The sequence below is a fragment of the Caloenas nicobarica genome, chromosome Z (genome assembly GCF_036013445.1).
Source record: "Caloenas nicobarica isolate bCalNic1 chromosome Z, bCalNic1.hap1, whole genome shotgun sequence".
In the NCBI taxonomy this organism is placed as follows: domain Eukaryota; kingdom Metazoa; phylum Chordata; class Aves; order Columbiformes; family Columbidae; genus Caloenas; species Caloenas nicobarica.
This window is the reverse complement of record NC_088284.1, coordinates 6,490,371-6,516,603: the sequence shown is the minus strand read 5'-3', so window position 1 is coordinate 6,516,603 and position 26,233 is coordinate 6,490,371.

Sequence of the window (26,233 nt, the reverse complement as noted above, 5' to 3'; positions counted from 1 at the left end):
AGACAAGGGGTAATGGGTTCAAGCTGGAACACAAGAGGTTCCACTTAAATGTGAGAAGAAACTTCTTCTCAGTGAGGGTGACAGAACACTGGAACAGGCTGCCCAGGGGGGTTGTGGATTCTCCTTCTCTGGAGACATTCAAAACCCGCCTGGACGCCTTCCTGTGTAACCTCACCTAAGTTTTCCTGCTCTGGCAGGGGGATTGGACTAGATGATCTTTTGAGGTCCCTTCCAATCCCTAACATTCTGTGATTCTGTGATTCTGTGTGAAACTTTTAGCAGTTCTAGGAAGAGAGACAAGTTATCCAGATATAGGTAGATACTTTTTTAGCCAAGACTTAGCCAAGAACTCATCCTTCCTCTTTTAGAAACAGGTGGCTGTAATTAAAAACAATACAACCCCAATCACTTATAAGCTAGTTATCTTCAAATTGTTTCCCTGAAATTGGATGATGATGAGATATTTTCTATGTATCTTTCCCTCTTTTAGTTTCTTCTCTGTCTGTTTGAGTTTCTCCTTCTAGGCATATTGCAATAGCTGCTGGCTAAAAGAACTAGCTGAGGGGATCCAGGCATTCTCAGTTCTCATTAGAATACTGGAAAAAAGTATTATCCTCTATCTTTTTACTTATAGTGCCAGAGGGACATTATAGCAGCTAACTGTAAAGATTAAAAAAAAAGATTTTGTCACATTCCTTTCTCCACTACCTGGATGGCACTGTGGAAAATACCAACAAAATAGTGTAAACAGGAAATTGTGAACTTCCTAACACTGGAGGACTGATAGCTTTCCCTTCAGTAATGGTCATTTGGGTCCACACTATCAAGAAACAATCATAAAATATTTGATATTAAAGAAATATATGGTAAGGTGACATTAAGATTGGCATAAACAGCACTAGAAAGTCTTTAGAAAAATGATTTAGCATCATAGGTAGCTTAACTCTGCAATGTCTTCAAATCATGTCCTGATTTTCCATCCCACAATTCCTGTACTGTGAGTTAGTACACATGAAACTGAAGGAAGGCTACTTGCAGCGTAGTTGCCATTTTTGGCTCATAATTGTAATTGAGAGTCAATCAGAAAAAGAAAACAATGATAAGAAAGTCCATTACTCACTTGAAGCTCTATGCTTAGGAAGATTTCAATCTTCTGATGTAACCTAGTGCCTTGCTCACTCTTCTTTCTCCCCGCTTCGTAAGAATGCTCTGCTTTGTGCTTTGTTGTGCTTTCTACATTCTTCATATTTCAAAATTTAAGAGCAAAAAATGGTAATAAGTTAATTTTAAGCTGGATATCATTAATGAGACCACTAACTGAAAAATTAATGCTCAGTTTTGAATATCAGCTTGAAGCCAGCTATGCTATCCTCATGTTCTCTGGGAGTCAGTCCTGGTTACTTACAGTTTAATTAAGTAAAGTAAGTAAGTCTGCCTCTCATGGCCTTCCAAGAGGTAAAGTAAATAACAAACTGATGAAAGGTATTACTGTAGCAGCTATACAAGCTGATGTTTTCTGCCCAGAAGCAGAGAAGAATTGGAAGATCTTTTCTTAATGCCCTGAAAACATGCTTGAATTTTGACTTGGAGACATCATGTCTCAAAACTGAAACACTCTCTGGCCTTTAGTTTTCTGATTTGTGCTTTTGGATAGCTAGCACAGTGCAGGGATGTGAACACCTCATGACTGGACCACAGCCACACATTTCTGAATTCGGAACCGTGAAACTGCCATTGGTTGTTTGTAACTTTTCCTTGGCTTGGGCTAGGAAGAAACCACTGGACGATCTTGAGAAAAAAAGGTACTGAACACTATTATCAAACCTCTTAAATGTTTATTCTAGATTTTTTCCCCTGATTTAATTGTATTTTAAAATATAATCAGATCATATTAAACAGTCTATTTTCTGCATTTCCTATGTTCACAGAAAAAGGACATCTGTTGGGTTTAAAACATTTGCACGAGTACCAAAACCAGTCATATATGGGCACAGTTGTCACAGCAGAGTAGAAACAATTTTTAAAAATGTTGGCCTATGGGTCAAAGTCATTGTGTTCAGCTAAAATATTGTAACAACTGACAAAAACACAGGTGAGCATGCACAAACAGCATCTATTGATAATTGCAGATTTACTGGAAAAATATGCAATAATGTGTCTTTTCTAGGGAAGCAATTTACTGCTGTAGCCCAACATTCACCCTCCATGCCTCTGGGAGAGTTTTGTTGAACAAAGGACCAAGTCCTGTGAATGAGAAGTATGCACAAGCTGTTGGGACACACAGTAGACCCTTATGATGTGAAGGCATCTTCCTTCCCACTCACCTGGACTCAATGCACATTAGTCAAGCATGAGACATAACTAGAAAAAGAAGAGGCCAGAAGTTGACTTCAGGATGTGCTAAGAAAACAGTATTCTCTTGATGGGGGAATCATCTTTCATGGTGAGTGTGAAATAAATTATTTATGCTTATGTGTATTAAGCCAGATGTAATAGGAGAAAGCTATGGGGCCTTCAGAAGGATGGTGGTAGAGAGACAACCTCAGGCAGCAGAAAGGGCAATTTCCACCAAAACCAATTGTTTGCCCCCTTGGAAAGCGTATCCCTGAATTAAGTTGCAGAACGTATGAAAACAGCATAGGCAGCTGCCACCCTTCCTATAGAGAGGTAAAAATTGTCTATCTGTCACAAATTATTTATGTCATAAACATATGATGTATCTTTTCTGTTATCCATTACATTTTTTTTTTTTTTTTAACCCAGTCTCTGGACTTCACCCCATTCAATCTGCCTTAGGCTATATCCTCTTTTTCCCGCATCCTACCAAAGAGTTCAGTTCTGGTCAGTGGTCACTGGAGGTAGTGACTCCAGGGAAATCCTCTTCAACTCTATTGCCCTAAAACACTATATATAGTGGTTTTGGGCAAAAAGGTGACTCTACACCTGAAAATAGAAATTCTGTAATGAGATAAAGTACATTTTTTGTAGGTCAGTTATCAATTAGTGGCGCTAGCAAGCCCTAGTGTGTTTTTGCTAAACTTCTGAAAAACAGTGTTTTGACAAATCAAGTCTAATAAGGCAAGTTTTCACACAAATGTTGAAAAGATAATTTTGAAGAATTCAAATCTTTCTAACAAGCAAAGGTCATGCTGTTTCTCAGAAAACATTTTAATGAGAATATTCCTTACAAGTGGGCAAAGCCTTGTTTTTTTCCCCTAATCTTATTTTTTGAAATGATATGACTATTTATTTTGGTATTAGCCATGCAATATCTGCCTGACGTAGGCTACCAGTATGGAAAATTTCTGCCTGAGTTTTTGAGGACTGGCAATATTTTTACCAGTTGGAAAGAGAGTCTAGGTATGGGAAATGCCAGTCAAGTTTAAGCACTGACTTTGCTTCCTAAGCTGCCTGGCTCTGTGATGCTGTTCTTCCTACAGGATGCCAACACCTTTTACAACCTGTGCTGCCTTCTGCTGCTGATTTCATCCTTGTCATCACTTCACAGAGCTGCCAGTCCAAAGCATTTACAATCCATGAAAGACTGCAGAAAAACACGCCATTTCAAAATGATAGGTTTGAAGCTGTCCTTATTTATCATTATACTCCTGACCCCTTGAGGTGTCTGTGCTTCACAGTTTCAAGATGCAAGTGTGAAAGAATTGTAATTAAAGGTAAGATTTTCAATGATTGTCTTCAGTATCTTCATTTGGAGCTTCGAAATAAAAATCACCTTAAAATTTTAGGAAATACTGAACGTTAGTAAAACCTTAACAAATCAAATAAGTGTAGCAGGGCTGGAATTCAGGGCCCTGTGTAACCACAGCAGATGTATGCAACCCCTGCTGAAGTGTGATTGCTAAGTGAACAGCACTGGTGAAGCTGCAGCACTGAAGTGACAGAAGAGGAAATACTAGTGAAAGATGGTGGGGAAAACTTTCTTCTGATAGAAAGCTTTAATGTTTCCAGAAAGCAGTCTGGATATTAGTTGCAATTTTGCTCTTCCCTGAAAGACTCTCACAGAATGACCTGCATGGAATTCAATTTCTTTCCCTTGAAAGGAGGCAGAATTGAGTCAACCCTGCCAGAATTTGAAACTGTGGCTCAAGGGAGTCTAAGTAATTCAACCCTTAGGCACGACTTTTAAGCCATCACCCTCCAGTGTATGATAAAAGGTATTATATAAAGAAAGGAAACAGAATTGTAATGAGGGAAGTTTTGGATGAATCATAAAGTGAGAAGGGTTTCAGATATATTTGGAGGGGGCCATGGAATCACATTTTATTCAGGTTATGGGGATAATAGCAAGAAACAAGAACTGGGTTAAAAACATTTTCCAAATACTAAAGTGAACTCAAGATTTTATGCTGTTTAAGAAAGTTTAGGAAAGTTTTCAGTGTGTGTGTTTTGTCTGCTGGTTACTTCTTCACAACATTCTGCTGCCACCTCCTCCTGAAAGAAACTTGACAGGAGGTAATGTTTGTAGCTATAATTCTAACACATCTGAAACCGAAAATAATGGAAACCATACGAAAAAGTTCAGTCTGTCTCTTTTGCTGTTGCAGAACAAAGAACTGAAAGTTCAAAAGAATGTTTGTGAAAAACATTGCTAGTAAAAATTTGGTGGATATTTTGCTACTGGATCTGTCTCTCTCCCTGTATTTAATATATAAAATTAATGGTGAACATGGCCTTAGTTCTTGTGTTGCTTCTGCTTTTGGAGTAAAATTAGGTTTAAGAAAGTAAGTTTTACATTTTCTTTGAAATACCAAAACTTTGTCTCTGTAGGGACAGATTTTACTTATTTCAGCCAGATAGAGTTTGTATTTTGCTCAAAATCTCCCATGTGATACTCTTTAATATAACTGCAGATATTTATATTATCCCTATAAAAATGTTTGCACCAAATTTTATCTGGTGGAAATGAGTTCCATATTTTTTTTAATCCGTCTTAAATGAGCTGCCTTTGAATTTTGCTGAATATTTCCATATGTTTCCATTATAAGAAATTAAAATAAAAGCACTTTACTCATTTGTATATGTTGTTAATTTAAAGACACACATACTGCGGTTATCTTAGAGAGGAAATGTTTCTTTATATTCCTTTAAAGACATTTTCTTTCTGCAATGTGATGGTTTTGTCTCACCAGGTAACCAAAGTGGAACACACTCCAGATAAGATTTTGTTTCTGTTCTTGTATGGCTTCTACAGGTGAGGTCTTTCTAAGCACTTCATTCTTTTGAGCCTTTCACCCAAACAGGCAGGATTCTTCCCTTCTCCCATCTTTAGACGCCAGCAGAATACAGGAGCAATTCAGCTTGCTCCATCCATTCTACATAATTTCCTTCTTATAAAAAAAATACTTTTAGTCCTTTCACCTAATTTTGTTAAATCACTTTTAGATTCTTTGTGTTATCTTATAGTTCTAAAAGAGCTACACAATTTTGGGACACAGTTGATAATTCTTCTCTAGAATAGTTCCTTAACGAAAAAAAGTATCAGATTTACTCAAAACCAGAAATTTCCATGGGAAACATGTTTTTAACTATGAATAATTAGTAACAGGTTTTATAGTGCAAAATTTTGGTATTGTTTTATTATTTGGATCAACAACTGAAACTGAAGTATCTATTTTTTAAATATAAAATATATTCTTTATCTATTTTTAAATATAAAATGTATTCTTTGAGTTCAGGTAACGTTTAAACAGAAGGTTCTTCTCAAAATAGAAGTTCAAAATTAAAAATTTAGAGAATGTCTCTGGAAATTGTTACAAGAATGAGAAAACATTCAGATTAAAAAAAAGAAAATCCAAAAATGCCATTGTCTTTCAAAAGGAACTGTTCAAATTAAAACAAACAAACCAAACAAAAAAAAAATTCTGTTCTCCTGTAGTTTTCATAGGCTACACAGGCCGTTATTTTGCATTTATATATTCTAGTTCTATCCTGGTGACTTACATTAGATGACAATGTTAAATTCAATTTAATCTGTGCTGTGAGCAAATACTGGGAGGAATCAAGATGTTACAAACATCTAAATGCTATGAAATGTCAGGGACTACGACCAGATGTTCTCAGTAGGTCGTCTATTGGCCATAGCAAAGAGAAAGGCCCAAAACATCCCAGTGTTTCTGTTGATCTGTTCCAGTCAGAGGGAGAGTCTGGGGTGTAGTACAAAGTTGAGCACATGCGCAAGTCCTGTAATAAAGAGGTCTGATTAACACTGCACAGCACGAGTTCCTGTCTTCTGTATCATGGGTCATTTCTGATGCTTCAGAAACAGATTAAAAAAAAAAAAAAGAAATAGCATAGAATCATAGAATAGTTTGGGTTGGCAGGGAGCTTCAAAAAACATCTAGTCCAACTCCTTGCAATGAGCAGGGGCATCTCCAACTTGATCAGGTTGCTCAGAGCCCTGTCCAGCGTGGCAGAAAACCAGCACTGATTTCCTTTATTTTCAAGTGGTGGAAATACCCTAAAGTTTCTCCTTTTAGATTTTCAGTTCATTTGTTTTAGATCTGGGAATTGATTTTCTTCTCCTCTTCATGAAAAGGACTTGGTCTTCATTGATAGAAATATAATAGTGGCAAACCAGAATATTTCATGTTACGCATCCAAAATCACCATAGTTCTATGAATTACAAAATCTCAATCCCAGTTTTTGGAATTTAGGAGAAGATGAGTTTGCAGTTTTTGTTTGTTTGAGTTTTTTTGACTGCGATAAAACCATTGAAATTTTCCTACTATATACCTACAAAATCTGTTATTCTTACGAGAATATTGTGTTAAATGAGGACACTATTAAATATATTTTAAATGAGTGCTCCTCTAAGTTAATAGGTAGTTACATTACTTGGTAGACTTGAGAATGTAACCCAGTCATAACCCTCAAAGCAACAGGGTTCACCCATCAGTTTTTGCTATGGGTAACTCATTTGTTGCTGTGCTATGTCAGCTTGATTTAACTAGCGTACACGAACAATTGCAACACCAGCCTGATTCCTGAACATTTAAAACTAGCTGGTGAAGGCAGATGGCATTCTCCAGTTCTCACACTGCTCTGCTGCGGAGAACTGAAGTCTAAACTATCAGCTACCTGCCATTTTTGAAATTGCTACAGATAAAAACTCTTTGATGATTTCAGATTTCTGCTGCTTGCTTGCAGGCTTACAGAGAATAATTGCTACCATAAGAAAACTACTGAAATAGACAATAAACTGATTTTGGCTGGAAGTACATTGTAATTCTGTTCTATATTGGTATGTGCTGCACCACAGAGACAAGTGTTTGTTTTAAACAACAACAAAAAAATAGTTAAACTGAGGTGGAAGAAAAACATCCCACCAGTTTAATAGTTCTGATATAATAATCTCTGAACCAGCTAAGATAGAAACTTAATTGTTTCTGAAAAGATTAAATAGACTCTGTCTGGTATAAAACACATAGGGCCATATGCCATCCCGCAAGGCTGCAGAACAAAGGAATGAGGCACTACATAATCCAGAACAAAGACCCCATCTGTAAGGCAAAACCATTAGTGTGACATGGCTCTCTCATTCTTCTTCAAGGTTTTATTCCTATGCTTTACTGAATGTGAAGATCTTCTAACCTCTGTCCTCCTCCTCAATATCTTCATGTTTATCTACGCTAGGTCTTATATCAGTTCTTTGTACCTCTGGTCCATGCAATAGTACTGACATTTATTTTGATTGGTTAGCCACCACAATCCTCAAATACTTTTCAGAGTTGTTTATTTTAAACACAAGGAAGCATGACCAACTTTGCTCATCATTTGATGCCAATTTTTATCTTGGACTGTGTATTAAAATAATTAAGTTTATTTTTGCATAGCTCATCACGTTCTGTAGCCCTGACCTGTCTTTGTTTTGTCATAAGTCTTGATTAAGTCTTTGCAGGATCACAGAATCATAGAACAGCTGAGGTTTAAAATCACATCTGTAAGTCACCTAGGCTCAAAGCCAGGTTAAATAGAACAAGTTTCTCAGGTCATTGTCCAGCTGGATTTTTAGTATTTCCAGCAGTGAAGACTCTATCCGCCCTCTAGAAACCTGGGCAATCTGTTCCAGTGTTTGAATGACATAAAATGTGGAGTTCTTCTTATGTTTGAAGGATATTTTTTTTTTCACTTTGTGCCCAGTAGCTCCTGTCTTGTCACTGGGTACCACTGACAGGAGTAAGACTCTGTCTTCTTTCCATCCTCCCATCAGGTATTCATACGCATGGATAAGATCACCCCTGATGTTCTCAACACTACACGAGGCTACTCAGCTTTTCTTGAATTGAAGTCTTGAGGCTTTAGCTCTGTCACTCACGATAAATGTTATAAACGGCATAAGATCTGACTGTGAACAAAACTATTTACAATAAAATGCATCTGTTCATTCTTTTAAACATATTTATTGTCTTGATTCTATCTGTTTTAATTACTTAATCAAATATTGTGTAGCCCCAAATCAAATGCCTCATGGACACTTAAGAGCACTGTACCAGCACCGTTGTATTTATTAATTTAACATATGCTACTCTCAAATGAAGATGTCACATTGGTTAGGTGGGATCCACTTTACATAGAATAAATAAGTGAACCTTTCCTAAATCACAGAATCACAGAATCACAGAATGTTAGGGATTGGAAGGGACCTCGAAAGAAGAAATATACAGAGTTATTCATGTTTCCTGTTTACCCTTTTGAAAATACCAGCACTTTTTTATCCCGTCCTCTGAATTATCTCCACTGTTCCAAAATTTTGTGGAAACTGATATAGAGAACTCAGAGATGGTCTTAAACATAGTCTTAAAATTCTTTGGTGTAAACTATCGGATATGTTAATATAAATGTCTCAGACTTAGTAGCAGTGGTTTAACATGCTTCTCAGCCATTTCAGTGAGCTGACAGTATATAATCATATAATGTGACTACATTTTTCAGCTTTTCCCAAATGTAGAAGGGAATTAAGTCCTGAAAAGTTTTGTCTTTGTTCTATTATTGTTGTCAATTCTACCATTCCCATTACTAAGTAATTGATACAATTTCTATTCCTTGTACAAATGTTTTTGGTCTGTAAGAGATACCAGCTGCCACTTCTTTTGCTTTATCTGTTAGAACATGATGTTGGATTAGATATACTTTAGTGGTCCCTTCCAACTTACATGACTATAACATTATACACAGTGATTCAAAACAGTTTACTTCAGAAATGTTGATTCAGAAAAAAGTAAACTTATTCTCCCTTTTTGCCAACTATACCCTTCTTAAATAGGTTATACAAATTAGTTTAAAATTCCAGTTTTTCAATCTTGCAGTCAGTTTTCATCAACCAAAGCTAAGACAGAATTATTTTTCATAAATAAAAAATTGCAGTTTGTGTTTCTTGTCCAAGATCCTATCACTGCTATGTCTTTTGCTGTCCTGATTAGAGAATCAAAAATCTTAGAAGAATTAGGTTGGAAAGGACCTCTGGATGTCTCTGGTCTAACTGCCTCACTCCCCTGAAGCAAGTTCATCCAAATCAGCTTGGTGAGGGCCTTGTCCAGTTGAGTTCTGAACAACTTCAAAGATGGAAAACCCACAGCCTTTCCAAGCAACCTGTTCCTATGTTTGATCATCTTCACCATGAAATGTTTTTTTTTTCTGATTTCTAACAAGAATTTCCAATATTCCAACCTGTGTCCGCTGAAATGTTGCTTCTCTTCCTATCTCTATGCAAACAGAGCAAGCAGAAGACATCAATGAGATTAATAACACTACCTGTGTTCCCTCTGTTTTGATTTCGTGCCCAATGGGTCAGAATTTCTGGGTTCTTTGTTACTTACACTCTTCTTTCTCCTTAGTACATTGATTTCTTAGTAATCTAGCTGACCTCTGACAATTTGCCAGCTTTTAAGACGACAGGACTTAACAGAGCTTTGCACTTTCTCCTTCCCACCTACATCCACTCTCCAGGGCAAGTCGCTAAACCTTCTCCAAGACCAACATCCCAACCACTGTGTCATTTCCAAACCATAAATGTATTTCTAAAATCTCCTTACATTATTTTATTTCTTCATCTGATTACTTTTCTTCTGAATCATAATTTACAAAGGAACACATAGTACCACTTTTGACAGAGATTGCCAGTGTTAATTTTCTTTTGCTAAATCAATCTTTTCTAAATGGTTCACATCCACACATTTTAATATTTTAGCCTTAGAAGTGTTCTGCTCTTCTCCCAGTGTTTATATTATATTTCATAATTATTATGATTAACTCTTTTAGTTTATGTTTGTTTAATGTTGGGGCCCAGCAGCTGTCCAAAGTTACATTCTAAACTCATTTTCAGTTTGACCAGGCGAGTCTATGGAGATATTGTTCACATATTCCACCCTCAGTCTCTAGAAATAGCAGAAATTTCTGTTTGCAGAACTCTTCAAACCTTTTTCTCTTGTTCCTTAGTACCTCCTTTTCCATCTCTCTACTTATCTGTCAGTAGCTGCTTGATCTGCTAATGCAACTTGCTTCTGAACCATTTGTTTTCCAGGTCCTTTTTGCTGTGTAAGTGGGTGTGATGCCATCTACCAAATTTAGTTGCCTAGAAGCTTGACTTTTTCAAGCTCTGGAGTTACCCATTTAATCTAACAGTTGCTACTTCTAGTCCATTTATCTAATGGTCTTTGTAGAAGTACTTGCACTCCTTTTATCCTCCCACAGGAGAAGCTAATAATAACAAAAACACATTTTCATGTCATATCGATCAATTATAGTTCATTATGATACAGAGAAGGATACTTATTGCTAGAAGAAATTCCTCGCACTGGCTCTCTAAATGTCCTACAAACTTAAGGGCTATTAAGCCACCTGACAGAACTCTGTCTCTTCACAAATACCCAAGAAACTTAAATACTGGCACTATTCAAAGAACAGTGAATCACAGTCCTTAGATAAATAGAAATGAGGTCTATCCACTGCTTCATTTAGTTGTTCATGGTCAAATTACATAACCTCCACTTAGCATAAAGAATCAACACAAAAAAAACCCAAAATGCTCATAAATATTTTCTTCCTATCCATAGTTTTCCACTTCAAAAATCTGATTTTACGGTCATGGCCTCTTTTAATCAAAAGTTTTTAATATTCACCTCTCGAGTTGGAATAAGATGTTGACACATCTGAAAGAGAATACAAGTAATGCATGTGGGGGGAAGAGAGCAGAAGGAGTGAAAAACCTCACAAAGTAAAAAATACAGACAGGTGAAGAGACGAATATTTTCCTACTTCTTTAAAGTCAACTTTGCTGCATGTTTAAATGCACATCTGATACACCCAGGTTTTTGTAAAGCTGAGATTACTATGTTATGTGAACACATACACATACACACAGACCCTCTTGATATTTTCTTACTGAACCAGTATTGATTTCTTCTCTAGACCTCATTTCATATTGTGCCCTGAAAATTAAATGATATATTTAGTTTCAATATGGCCCAGGATCCTAATTGGATTTTGAGACAGTAATTTATGTAATATTAATGGATACTTTCAGAAAGACACTAATTAACAGCTGACCTTTATTTTTCCTGTGAAGAAGAAAGAAAGAAGGAAAGAAAGAGGAATGAAATAAAGGAAGAGAGAAAGAAGGAAAGAAAGAAAGCAGGAAAGAAAGAGAAAAAGGAAGGAAAAATATAGAAAGAGAAACAAAAAAACCGAAACATTAAAAAGTGCATCAGGCTCTTTATTTTTTTCCTTTCCTTCTTTTTTTCTCTTTTTCTCTTTTTTTTTTTTTTTTTCTTTTTTCTCCTTCCCCTCTAGGAGCAGTCTGAATTTAATTAGCAAAAGCTAGTACACATCAGGGACATTTTGGGGAGCATCAAAATACATTATGTATTTGATCACCTTATGCCTATAAAAATGGCTAAATAATTTAAATGCAATTCAATAAAATGTGTTTTCAATGAAAAGATTCAGCTCTGGGTGATGGATTAAAAGCTTCACATAACCCAGAGATTTTATAAGCTACTGCCAAACAAATTCAAAGTAAAAGATTATATTTTGGTTCTTTCTTTTATGTAGCAAGATTTCTTCATTTCCTGCCTTTTTTTCTTAACAGCAGTGGAATAAATATACAGCATCATTTAAATGCTTTATGAAAAGAAAAATAGGAAGATTCAGAGCTATCACCTCATCATTAAAAGAAGAAACCTTCTTGCTTGTTCAGCAGGTGTTTTATTTTCTACTTATTACCATATAGCCTGCTAAAACTCAAGGATTTAGGGAAATGTACCCTGGGATACCCAGAACAATACTGAACTTCACTGTAAATTGATACTTTCACTACAGTTTCAGGAATTAAACATGTTAATCTTTCGGGAAACTTTCTTTAAAAAAATCTTCTGTGTATTAACAGTTACAAATCTATTGAACAAATTATTATCATGTATAAAACTGAGAATAATTGTAACAACTATGTGCTTGATTCTCTGTTCATCACTGCTTTGTATTGCTTTTTACATGCCTGTCACTGTAATTTAATAGTATTTCATGCTTTCATACTTTAATGTAAGTTAGTAGATACAAGAAGATGAGTAATCAGTGCCATATATATACAACCACATATACTCTGCATCTGGGGATATATTAGCTTTAGGTCTGGCCTGTTCAGACTAGCTCAAATGACTGATGTTGGTATTTATAAACAAAAGTTAAGCCTCTTCAAACCTGCTCAAAATAATCAATAAGACTTTAAAAATAGTAATTCCTACTGTGAAGAAACCAGTCCAGGGCAGTGTGAATGCAAAATTTGATTTAGGAACTTCAAAGATGAGCATTGCAATAGCCAATTATTTTTCAACTCTTTACTCTTATCATGGGATCCATGATCTCCAATTAGGTAGTGGGGTGTCCAGTGGCTTACACAGAAAAAATTAGTCCTTTAAGATGAGATCCAGGAAAACTACAGAACAGAGATTTTTGTAAGAGAGGCTTTATAATTTTTGGATGTTAATCATACTTAGACACAAGGTCTAAACAACTTATTTCTGTCAGTATGATAATAGGAAGGTTTACATGAGGACAAATTGTCAGAATGACAAACAGTATGCAGAAATTCATTTGAAATTTAAGTTTGTACATGTCATATTTTCAAAGGAAGTAAACAAATTTTAGTGGTGGGGTTTTTTTGTGTATGTTTTGTTGTTGTTGTTTGTGTGTGTGTGTGTGTGGTTGTGGTTGTTGTTGTTGGTTTTGTTGTTGTTTTTTTGCAGGGGGGGGGGTTGGCCCTTATAGTAATTTGGCTCTGACTTCACCAGTCTGTGAAAGATGGTTGCAGGCTCACAGAAAGTTTAACATCCTGATTTCTACATGTCAGTATCAAAAATAGCCTGCATGAGTCAAAGTGTGTTGAAACTATCTTAAAAAGAACCATTTTTCAACCTGAGCAACAGTCCGACCTGACTATTTAAAGGCTATGGTGATCTTCCTTTCATTTTCAGTAGGCGGCTTTCAAGGAGAGGGGAGCAGGAACACATAGCCCAGCACAGTGAATGGATTCTGTACAGATATAGCTGAGAACTTTCTGGCTGGGAAAGGATCCCACACTTCTAAACTGAATTTTTTTCCGAATTATGCAAATTGCTTGTTGTCTACTAGTTCATCTTGTCATAAGGTTAGATTTTTTATGACAATCCTTGTTTATTTGTAGCAAGTCCCATTAGTCTCATTATTAAACAAATAATTTAACACTGACTATTTCAGGTACATAAAGAAGGATTTGATTCAATAATGTCAAATATATAAATATATTTAAATATACTCCCCTCCATCAGTGATCCAGCCTGCAGTAATTATATTAGCTTACGTAACATCTCTGTGACTGATGAAAAATTAATCCTTTTCTATAAGAACAACTAATCAGAGAATGTATTCTCTGACACTTTCTAATCATTGAAGTATAGTTTTATTTTATTTCCAGGCACAGATGTGCCTGAAAATATCAGCTGATGTTGTCCTCAAATGCTTTTTCCTGCAATCTGCATACATCAGAAGCAACAGTTATTGGTACCAAACCCTCATTTTTCAGTGAAATAAAATATGAGTAGAAAACAAATGAACGGAGAAGTGAGATTATTTGATCAATGTCAGATTTCAGGTCAGTGGTGAAGCAGTTGCTGGCTGATTTCCTAACTGTTGTTTAGCACCAGTTTCCTTACCAAAAAACTGTGGCTTGGACAGTGCTTACAAAGTCTCATCAAGTCGTTAAGACAAGATTTTTCCTCGTAGGTTCTGCAGTGACTTGCCAAATTTACATTTAAATGACTGAAGCCAGCCTGTATACTTTCAATTTCCATTAAAGATGGATGAGGGTTTACTTTTAGGAAGCAGTTCCGCATAAGCTTGCATTTTCCTTAACTTTTTCGCTTGCTGGTTTGAAGTTAAGCACTGACAGGAGTGAACTGAATCTCTCTGCCCCATATTGTCACCGAGTGCTTTTACATTTTCTTAACATCCCTTTGTTTATGGGCCCGTTGCTGTTTGTGGAGCAGAAACCACGTTCAGAAATCTAGTACCAGTACATCAGAAATGTCACTTGAGGAACAGATCAACACAATTATCACCATTATTCTTCTCTCCTCTAAGGACTGTTTCCAGGTCGTAGACACCTATTGTGGATGCTTTGGGAATAATGAAAACCATTAACAGATTGTTAATGTGACTTGGTAACAGACCAAGCAGAGACTTATAAAACAATAAAGCTTTACAATCAATCTGATGTGTAACTAGGCACTGATGGAAGCAGGTATAACATCAGTTAGGGCCAAATTTTAACTCTTCTTAGCACCCCAGTGGTGCAGAGCCACTGGAAGCTATCTGAATCAGATGCATAAATGTTTTGAGGCTCATAAACCTCGGGGAGATTTTGTCAGATGACCAGCTGAAGCTGATATGGCACCACTGAACTGAGCAAATAAGCATCAGCTGGAACAGAGAGAGGAGTGTTAGCAACCCTCCAAACAGCAGAACTGAGAGAGGTTTTACCTTTTTTTCTGTCTTTTTTATTGCTTTGATTTTATTCTTTGTTCCTTAAGGTTAACACAATAGAAGAGTAAGAGCTGCCATGCCACAACAGATTTGCAACTATGTGCTGTGGAAGGGGTCAGTAAGACAAAGCAGAAAAATTAAATTACAAATTTATTTCAGAAACCAGACCTGCTTTACTCTACTACTGATCTATTCTGCTGCCTGAGCAAGTCGCATTGTCTATTTGGGATTGAGTTTCCTCACTCGGCCTGTGTCTGACTTGACCTTTTTGTAAACCCTGTGTGTACTCTGTGTACTTTCTTTCTCTTTCTTTCTTACTTTCTTTCTTGCCTTCGTTCTTCTTTCTTGCTTTCTTGCTTGCTTGCTTTCTTTCTTTCTCGCTTTCTTTCTCTCTTTCTTTCTCTCTGTCTTTATTTCTCTCTTTCTTGCTTTCTGTCTTTCTTTCTGTCTTTCTTTCTGTCTCCTCTCCTCTCCTCTCCTCTCCTCTCCTCTCCTCTCCTCTCCTCTCCTCTCCTCTCCTCTCCTCTCCTCTCCTCTCCTCTCCTCTCCTCTCCTCTCCTCTCCTCTCCTCTCCTCTCCTCTCCTCTCCTCTTCCCTCTTTTTCTTTCTGCCTCTATCAACCTTTTTCTCTCCTTCCTTAAAGGTGCCGAACATCTTTATATTACTCTTTGTTTTACAATGCTCGCATTTGCACCATCAGTGTGTGGTTTAGGTGCTCTCCACTTTTGGATCTTCATTCTGAATCTTTACACTTTGCAAGAGCACAGCGCCGTGCTAATTCAGGAGTTAAGGTTTAGAGCATTATAGCTCGTGATAACAAGATATTTACAGCCCAAGCAGACTCAGATTGAGATGTGCACTCTGTCATTTTCATTTTATGAGCCTGCTCCATAAAACTGTCCCATATGGTTAAAGTTAGGGATAAACAAACAGGTTCTGATCAAATAGGAAACCACTCAAATCTTTGGCCAAGGTTCATAATGAACTCTTTTTTTTCATCTCTGAAATTATTACTTATGGAAATTTTAAAATCTCTTGGTCTTGTCTGCAGGATCTTTATTTTTTAATTTAACCTGAGACCTAAGACCAGTAGGAAATGCTGTTTTCTATTAGTTCTGCTTTAACCAAAAGAAGTAAAAGTAGCAGTTTTACAAGGTACTGTTATGCAAAGCCAGGAGAAATGAAATTAAGACCCCAGACTGAGACCAATACAGTCTATTTACAGGGCTGATTTCTGGGGAGGAAATGAGAAGCAAACAACTCAGAGTATCTCCATCTCACAGGGGCCTGAGAGACAGACAACCCCAAACCATTGAAATAAACTAAGTCATGATACCCCACCATTTGTATGTACCAGCTCAGTTCCAGAAGGAAATTAGCCATGTTTGCATGGCGCTTAGGAGGGCTTCCTTATTTAGACACTTTGTCATGCAAATATGATTGTACGTTGATCACATGGTTATAGTTGTGTTTCTGTACCACTATGGTGTGCTTCTATTCCTAGAGTAATGGTTAACAACAATCAAATTTTTTCTGGTATGTAAAAAAGGAGGAGAGATGGTACATTTTCCCTTCTTCAGCTTTCATAGCCCAGTCACCTTTTTAACAGGTAAAGAATCCTGTCTATTTATGTAAAAACAATGCTGATCCCTGGGCATAAGAGAGCCAAGATAAGAAGTCAGTGTTAGACTGACAGCTCTAGCTGTCCCCTTCTTGGGGACAGAAATAATTTTTCAAAGAGAAACTTCTCTATCTGATAGCTTTATTATTTCTTACTTGCCTTGCTTACATGTTGCTATGTGATACCGTTCAAATCACCACATCTAAACATAAAACCCAACGCAGTCTAATTTTTCTCATGTCACAGTACAGTGAACCTCAGATCTCAGAATTTAAATGCTAAGTCCTAAGAAGTGTGCTTCTACCTAAGCAAACCCATTCTAACTTAACACTCAGGGAGCCTAAGGAATTTTAGACAAGCAGAAGAAAGTCAGAGAAACTTTCTTATAAATGAATTCGGGTTATTGTCTTCAAATGGGACACTGCAGTCGAAAAGATGAACATACAAGAGATTTCACTGGTGTAGTTGGATAATATACAAACAACAGCGGTCCCAAGTGCCTGTCAGAAATACACTTCTGAGTCTCTTGAGATTTGTGCATCCCTAATCACCCGTTTAGCTCCTGCTTGCTGTAACAGAGATACTGGACAAAATGCTGCCAAATGTTCCTACTTCATAAAAAAAAGAATTGCTGTATTTTCTGTGGAAGACTGCTGGAGGGAGATAAATAAATCATCATGCCTTAGCCTAGGAAGTGGAGTATGAAGGCCCAGCAATTCGGGGTTTAAAAGCAACTGAAACCTTGGCTGAGGTGAAAGAAAGTCACTTTTCTCTGATCGGGCTTTTAATCTTTCTTGATCGTCCATTTCTGCCTGCTGTAGACAAGGTGCTTGTTCGGGAAGCATTATGTAGGTATAGCCAATCCATGACAAGGAGAGGTCACGGAGCTGCTCGGTCCTTGGGCAGCTCCACCCAGGTGACATAAAGCTCTCAAAGATTTTATAAGCAAAGACAGGAAGCAACATGGTGTATTTCTGCTTCAGTGGCAATTGCACATCACTTAAGGGGCTTGGATATACGATAGACAGAGGGACTCTTTCCGAAAGGAAAAAAAAAAAAAAGACATGAAAATACTACATTACATATCAATTTTGAATTCCTCTTTGGAGGAACTTTGCATGGTAGCCCTCTGAACCATAATACAAGTACTTGAGCATACAGGTTCCTCTGCTCTGCAAGAGTAGACACCGGCCACGCTTTGGGTTATAATTAAGGCCTGGGTCTCCAGTAGGTCTGGCGTAACTCAGACCGTAGCCTTCTCCACTGATTGCAGTTCTATGGTCTCTGGGACAATTCTGGGTTCATTCTAGCAGTTAATCAAAGTCTATCATCAAACTGATGAGTTTCTTTCTTTTCTCACCACTTTCCATACCCCTCTCCACACCCTCAATATTTCTATACCATAAAGTGAAAATGTAGCCAAGTCAAATCACAAGAACAATGCCAGTGAAAAGGCACAGAATACAATTACAGTACTGAAGGGAGAACATCTATTTGTGTTTTCTAGCTACTACTGGTATGATTTTGTCCCTTCTCTCAATCTATGTGGAATATGTTCTCCCAACTGTTATGAGCCAGTACAATTACCTAAGCAAGCAGAAAATTAACTGCATTTTGTTAATTATTATTTTGATTCCTTCATTTTCTGCTGAGTTGGTGAGCTGAATTGTGCCCAACAAATTCGTGTTGGAATGAACAATACAGGGCTGCTTATCTGGGTCAGTGGGAAAAGGGCAGAGAACAGGAGGCTTACCTGCTGGTAACAGCACGCTGCTTAGGTGGGCAAAGTCAACTTGGATACGAAGAGGTTTTTTCAACATTAAACTAATAAGACTGAAAAAAGAAACAAAAAGCTGCTGCTTTTTTTTTTCTCTCCTCCCAGAGCCTTCTTGGTGCACCTAAACACCTGTGTTAGCACATGAAAAGGAGTAAGGACACAGCCAAAAGTCCCTGGCAGACTCAGATGAGGAGAAGCTGACATGCAGTAGCCATTCAAGCTGCTAAGATTCCTTCAAAGTGTGAGGGGTAACATTTCTGTCCAGATCTAGTCTGAATTTGTTCTTGATCAACCTTGTGTAAGTATTGGTATTCCTGGATGATCCTCAGGCGAAAAGACAAGACAAATATTAAAACCACTGTGATTTTCTTGCCCCTCACTAGAAGTTTCATTAGGCTTTCATTGAGTCAATTGATCCTCCTAATAGCTTTTAGTCCTTAAACAGTTAAAAAAAGGAGTACAGTCATATATAGAGCCTTTTCTTTCTTCTCAGGAGCTGTGGTGACAATTTCAGTCTCAATTCTTCTTTGTCTGCTATCTTCAAATCTACCCCAAACTGTAGAGAGTACTTGGCCTGAGCCATTTGTGATTCCATCATATATATATTCGCTCTATAGGCCAGAGAGCTGGTAGAAGGATTACACCTCATGAAGCTGAGTCTCTTCCAACTTTTCCTTAAGAGAGCTGCAGATTTGTCTTTCCCTTGACCCAAAGTCATGCTTCTTCTGGCTGGTTGTATTTTACTCATGACACATTTCCTTTAACAATCCCTTCTCTTCCTTTGGAGAACTAGGTTTGCTCCTGAAAAGGGGGAGTAAAGCATTTCAACCACACTAGGGCATGCACTAAAAATGATGAGGAGAGATGTTGAGCAGACCACAGCAGATAATGCATTGTCCTGTCATAGAGTTCACATGTAATATTTTTCATGCTATACTGAGCTTGCATCCTAACCTTACCCAAATTATACTGGATTTTTTTGGAACTGAAATCTAGCTGCCTGTAATGGACATCAGTAGGTGATTTGTTTCAATGCCAAAGGAGGATTTTGGCTAAAACTGTGATGCAATTGCTGCTGTAATTGAACCCGCACTGAAAAGCTAAGAAACCTGTCCCATAGAAGCATCTGTAGATTCTGTGCTCCTCATTGCTGTTTTCAAGCCCAACTCGCCACTTGAGAGGTATATAAGAATATTGTTAGAGTATGCAGGGCTGTGGTAAGGAAGGCTAAGGTCCACTTGGCATTAAATCTGGCATGAGATGCCAAGGACAACAAGAAGGGCTTTTTCAAATTTATCAGTAGCAAAAGGAAGACTAGGGAAAACGTAGGCCTGCTGCTGCATGAGATGGGTGCACTGGTGATGGAGGACACAGAGAAGGTGGAGTTACTGAATACCGCTTTGCTTCAGTTTTTACTGCTAAGGCCAGTCCTCAGGAATCCCAGACCCTGGAGGTAAGAGAGAAAGTCTGGAGAAAGAAAAACTTTCCCTGAGTTGAGGAGGATCATGTGAGAGATTGTTTAGGCAAACTGGACACCCACAAATCCATGGGGCCCGATGGCATGCGCCCATGAATGCTGAGAGAGCTGGCAGATGTTATTGCAAAGCTGGTCTCTGTCATCTTTGAAAGGTCACGGAGAACAGGAGACGTGCCTGAGGGCTGGAGGAAAGCCAACATCACTCCAGTCTTCAAAAAGGACAAGTAGGACGACCCAGGAAACTACAGGCCAGCCAGCCTCACCTCTACTCCTGGAAAGGTGATGGAACAGCTCATTATGGATGTCGTGTCCAAGCATCTGGAGGAAAGAAAGTTATCAGGAGTAGTCAACAAGGATTCCCCAAGGAGAAATGATGTTTGACCAATCTGATACCTTCTGTGATGGTATGACTGTCTGGGTAGATGAGGGGAGAGCAGTGGATGTTGTCTACTTTGGCTTCAGCAAGACTTTTGACACTGTCTCTCACAACATCCTCATAGGAAAGCTCTGGAAGTGTGGGTTGGATGAGTGCACAGTGTGATGGATCAGGAACTGGCTGGATGGCAGACCTGAGACCAGCAGCGCGGAGTCTACTTGGAGGCCTGTAGCTGGTGGTGTTCCCAAGGGGTCAGTACTGGGTGCACTCTTGTTTAACCTGTACTTCAATGACCTAGACGAAGAGGCTGAGGGCACCCTCAGCAAGATTGCTGATGATACCAAACTGGGAGGAAGGCTTGATACACCAAACGGCTGTGCTGCCATTCAGAGAGACCTGGACAAGCTGGACAACTGAGCAGAGAACAACCTGATGAAATTCAAGAAGGGTAAATGTAAGGTCCTGCACCTAGAGAGGAACAACCCCAGGCACCAATACAGGTTAGGGGTTGACCTACTGGAAAGCAGCATCGCAGAGTCCTGGGAGTCCTGGCGGACAACAGGGTGAACATGAGCCAGCAATGTAGCCTTGTGGTCAAGAAGGTCAATTACATCCTAGATTGCATTAGGAAGAGTGTGACCAGCAGGTCGAGGGAAGTTGTTCCTCCTCCTCAACTCTGCCCTAGTGAAGCCCCATCGGGAGTTCTGTGTCCAGTTCTGGGCTCCTCAGTTTAAGAAAGACAAGGAACTGGGAGAGACTTCAGCAGAGGGCTGCAAAGATGGTTGGGGGATGGAGTGATTTTTTCATGAGGAAAGGCTGAGAGAGCTGGGTCTGTTCAGCTGGAGAAGAGAAGGCTGCAAAGGGATCTTATCAGTGCTTATAAATAACTCAAAGGTGGGTGTCAAGCAGATGTGGCCAACGACAGGGTGAGGAGCAACAGGTACAACCCGAAACACAGGAAGTTCCATCTGAATATGAGGGGAAGCCTCTTCACTTTGAGGGTGCCAGAGCACTGGAACAGGCTGCCCAGAGAGGCTGTGGAGTCTCCTTCTCTGGAGACATTCAAAAACCACCTGGACACGATCTTGTGTGACCTGCTCTGGGTGAGCCTGCTTTAGCAGGTGGGTTGGACTAGATGTTCTCCAGAGATCTCTTCCAACCCCAGCTATTCTGTGATTCTGTGTGTCACTCTGTGCTTCTGTGCTTCTGTGATTCTGTGATATAGTTGACACCCAGAGTATAAATGAGATACCCTTCTGCCCTTGTTTCACCAAAAGGAAAAATAGCAACACTGCTGCGGCAGTGCATAAAGCATTGGGGCTTGCATTAAAAAAATACATGAATATAGCAAGTTAAAATTATGAAACTCAGAGCCAGAACAAAAGCTCAGACTAACTTTGGTCTTCTCTGGAGACTTTTAATTACTAACACCAGTGGGAAATTTGGAGTAACATGGAAAAAATTCCCAAGTCTAAAATGGACATACAAGGGTATTAGTAGAAGAATTTACAATGCAGAAGAGATGAGAATGATATTACCATCTGCAGCCATTAGAGTACAGATTTGTTCTTGCTTGCTTTCACTGTTAGCCAGAGCGATCACAGGAATATTTGCTCCTCCGTTAAGTAGCTAATTACCATACTAAAATGTCTGTTTCTCTGAAAAGGACAATTGGAAAGGACTCTTTCTTCAGAGAGAGTAGGAAATTGATAATTTGTACTCTTTTAAATTCCTATGAATTTAAATTGTCCAAAGCTTAAAAATAAAATTCTTTGCCAACATTCTGAAGTACAGTGAGTCCTTCAATGCTTGTGCAACTAATATATCACTAACACAACGAAGATACTGTTCCTCCTCTCCCTTCCATTTTCAGTGACTTGTTAGAGTAAGTCCTTTGTGCTCTATAATTATGGATATTAACATTAAACCAAGAAAACATAGTTAAAAGATGTTTGGTTTGGTGTTGTTTTGTTGTTGTTGTTGTTGTTTTCTCTGATGGCACTGGTGAATAATTGTTTTGAAGAAAGTGTCTGTCTTGTGAACTCAGGAGTGCACTGGAATAATAATAATAATAATAAAAGTATACATAAGGTAAAGCATTTAATATTATCATTATTGTATAAATTCCCTGGATATTCAACAACAATTATCAGAAGACTAGTTAAATGATGACATGATTTTCTCAATGCTGATGGACATGGATAAAATAAGAATCTCAGTGCCATTGAAACTTACTCTAAACAATCAAGATATGTCTGACCTTTTTAGACACTTTTTTTTTAAAAAAAATTTCCTACTTATTCTGTGTGTCTGAACTTCCATGATTTAGCTAAGGTTAAAATAGAGCTGGGATAAAGATTTCATCCCAGTCTTCAATAATGAAATGGTTTAGTGAAGTCTGAGGTGTTCATATTTGACCCTTCATAGTCACTAAAGAACCTCCCAGACATCACACACTTACATCAGATGTTCTTCATTCAACAAAGAATCTTTTGGAAACTTTAAGGGTAGTTTCCAGCAAGAATTTAAGATAGTCTGTGTGAATCACCTTTGCAAATAACTTTCTGTCTCTGATTATAATAAGCCACCATACTCTTTAGGGGATAAAAATAGCTTGCGTGAATATCTTTCATCATTTATTATATCCAAGCCTAAGTTCAGAACCAATAAAAGAATAATTCAGTGCTTCTAATGGTGTTGCTAGCATCATGACTGCAGCGTTCATATTTACTGAAAAAACACCAGACAATATTTTCCATTGATAAAACATGGGAAACATTAACTTTTCTTTTTTTGTCACAAAAATTAAAACTGCTAGTATTCTCAAGAGGACATCTTCTCCATGGGTCAGTTCTGCAATCAGATTGAGTGATCATGCTATCTAGTTTTCTGTCAGTCTACATTTTTCTAAGAGCCTCAGTCCTTGTAAGGATGAAGAATCCACAACCTTCCTAGGCAGACTACTCCAATGCATCTTTGGCAGACCTCAAAGATTTTTAACTTAACTCTGCTATATTATTTCATCTCTTAGTGTTGTTTCTGCTGTGCACATAAATATTTCAGGCACTTTGACAAAAATGAAAGAACTGAAGAGATGTAAATTTGCAGAAGCTGTGAGCTGATGAAAAGTATTTCTGTTTTATATTGGATAATGCCACTGGCTAGGTCATCTGTGAACATCTGTGATCCATCGATCTACTTACATAAATATCAATGTTTTGAGATAAAAGTCTAAGTCAATAAACTTTATGGCTGAGGCAAACTCATTACATTGTGCATGTTATTCTGTCACAAGATGTGTTGGAAAAAATACTGAAAAATTAAGAGCTACACTTGGAGATATAATACTGAAGTCATCCAAAAAACAAATGGTTTCTGAGTGGAGCTCTAGTTAAGATACCAGCAGTTCTTTGAATTTTATCTTTAAAAAAGTTTATCAAGAGGAGGAATTGGATAGTCTTCGTGTTTTACCTTGGATTCATATTAACTGGTGATGTTCAAAATCAGGACTTCTAAATCCTTTATAAAATGCAGAACAAAACAAAGACGGGGGAAAGCATAAATATACACAGTTCAGATGGAGGATAACATGCAAGTTTCAAAACTTGTCTCTAATGAACTCTTCACGGACTGAGTTAACTTGCAAGTTGCCCTTACATCAAGGAGGGGGCTGTCCCAGATGAATTACTGGGTTCTTTTCCAGACTTCTATCTTATTTTCTGATTCTATAACAGCACCAGGTTAGAACCTTTGAAGTCTAAATATAAGAGAGAAAAAAAAAAAGAGAAAAAAATTATAGTAATGGAATATTATGCAATTAAGTGCCACTTTGCAAGAGAAAGGATGGAAATTCCCATTTTTCCATTGTTTTTTACTATCCATGACCAAAACACTGGAGAAGGCCAGTAAAAATGAACTAGGTCTCTGACTAGCCTCCTCGTCTATGAAACAAAGTACAATACTTGCCTTTGAGGTACTAATGGATAGTCAACAAAGAGACCAGATGCCATCCAAAGGTAATAATACATAGGGAGACTGGTAAAATTAGATTAGGCCAGGACAGGTATAAATAGAGTAATTCATTCTAGTTTAAAGTTAATGTAGCAAAAGGTCAATTTGATGGGACACATTTAAAACTGATTGCTTAAGATCTGCTGTAGGAGGATTTGGATCTTTAGCTGACTGAAACAGCTTATGATCTTATAATGTCAGGGGAAAAAGATGGTGTTGTCTCTGACATTAGTCTGGTTAAGACTGGATCATGTGGTTTAACATCAGTAGCAAAGAGTACATTTTAGTAAAAGATTCAGTTAGAAATAAGAAAAATCTTTTAGTTTGTTTATATTTTTTTCCTCTTATTTCTTTTCCTTCTGAGAGAGGAATGAATAACTTCTAGCTAAAACAAAACAAAACAAAACAAAGCAAAATAAAATAAAACAAAATAAAACAAACCAACCAACCAACCATCCAAAAATAACACCTTGGTTATTTCTAGACAAAGAGTTTTAGAAAGCTTCTGAACAATTTACTCAAACTTCTAATTTATGTGATAAGCCAGTTTCTAAGATCAGCACAAACACTTTGCTTTAAATACAATTTTAAAAGAAATTGGAAACTGTATTTAGATTTGAAAACCAGAGATTCCTCTTTGCTCTGTATGTTTATGATCATCTACAAATTTATTTATCTAATCATCTACTAAGAATCATAAAATGAACATAGCACAAAGTTGTGGAATAATTGCATCAATTTACTGTGGTTTAAAGGAAGATGTTGAGTTACTAATAGAAGAAAAAAGAAGCTGAGTAAGATTCAATGACAATTACAGACCTAAGAAGTTCAGACTGGGAGGAAGACATAACAAGTTCTGAGAAACAGAAACCAGTATGGCAGAAGAAATTGAAGAAGTGAAATGATGACGAAATGACTACTTAATTTTCTAATTGTTGGAAAATTGATAAACCTTTTTTGGTAAAATTATTAAGGGAAAAATATTCCTATTTCAATATGTCTTAGCTTATTGATTTCTGAAAATAGGAAACTGAATTTTCATCTGTTTTGTGTGTTTTTACATGAGCTTTCTTGTCTTTCTTCCTCCATTTGTATAGTTTGCATTGTTCACATTTAAAATTTCTATTTCATTATTCTCTGAGAGTTTGATAATGAGAAATTCTCGGTAAAATGACCTTTTATAGCATCTCCTTGAGCTCGCTTTAAAAAGTTTTTAGGCATTACAGCAGTTTTTTTCCTTCTCTTTGTGAATGGGATTGTTCTTGGGTAACACTGCTTTAAACTTAAAATACATATATATACATAGACACGTATATATCTCTCTCCTGTTGTTTGATAGTGTGCTATTGAGAATTTTTCATGTGCATTAAGCTGTATTGGTAGGGACTAAAGATTCAGTGATGCCGCTCCTTTCTCTTTTCTGCTTATCTGTAGAAAGTTCTGGGCAGGGACCTTTTCCCTTACCCAGCAAGTCTGCAGCAGGGCCCTGTAGGAGATATGCGTTAGTACTGATCCAGCTTCACAGAGTGGAAATACATTTAAATACACATTTTTATCCCGTTGGCCTCAAAAACACCTAAGGACTTTTTCCAGTGATTTATCAAACAGTGACTGCTCAGGACATGACAAAGATGAAGGCTAGCATGTTCTTAGCCCGTTAGCAGACATTAAAATCTGGATTTTTGGATTACTGAAGGGAAGAAAAATGATGTAGTGGGTGGCTGCCTAGATTCCCAGGAGAGTTCTTTTTCCTTTTTTTTTTTTTTCCCCTCCATCTTACCATGCAAAAAAGATGATTTTTGAGTCTGAAAGACTGGATTAGCAACAGGAGCCACATGCCAGACTCCTGTAAAAATCTTTTCGTTGCAGATTCAAAAAACACTGTTTAGAATGTACACAGGCAAACTCAGGTATAAGCAAAAGTGCAATCTCTAAGA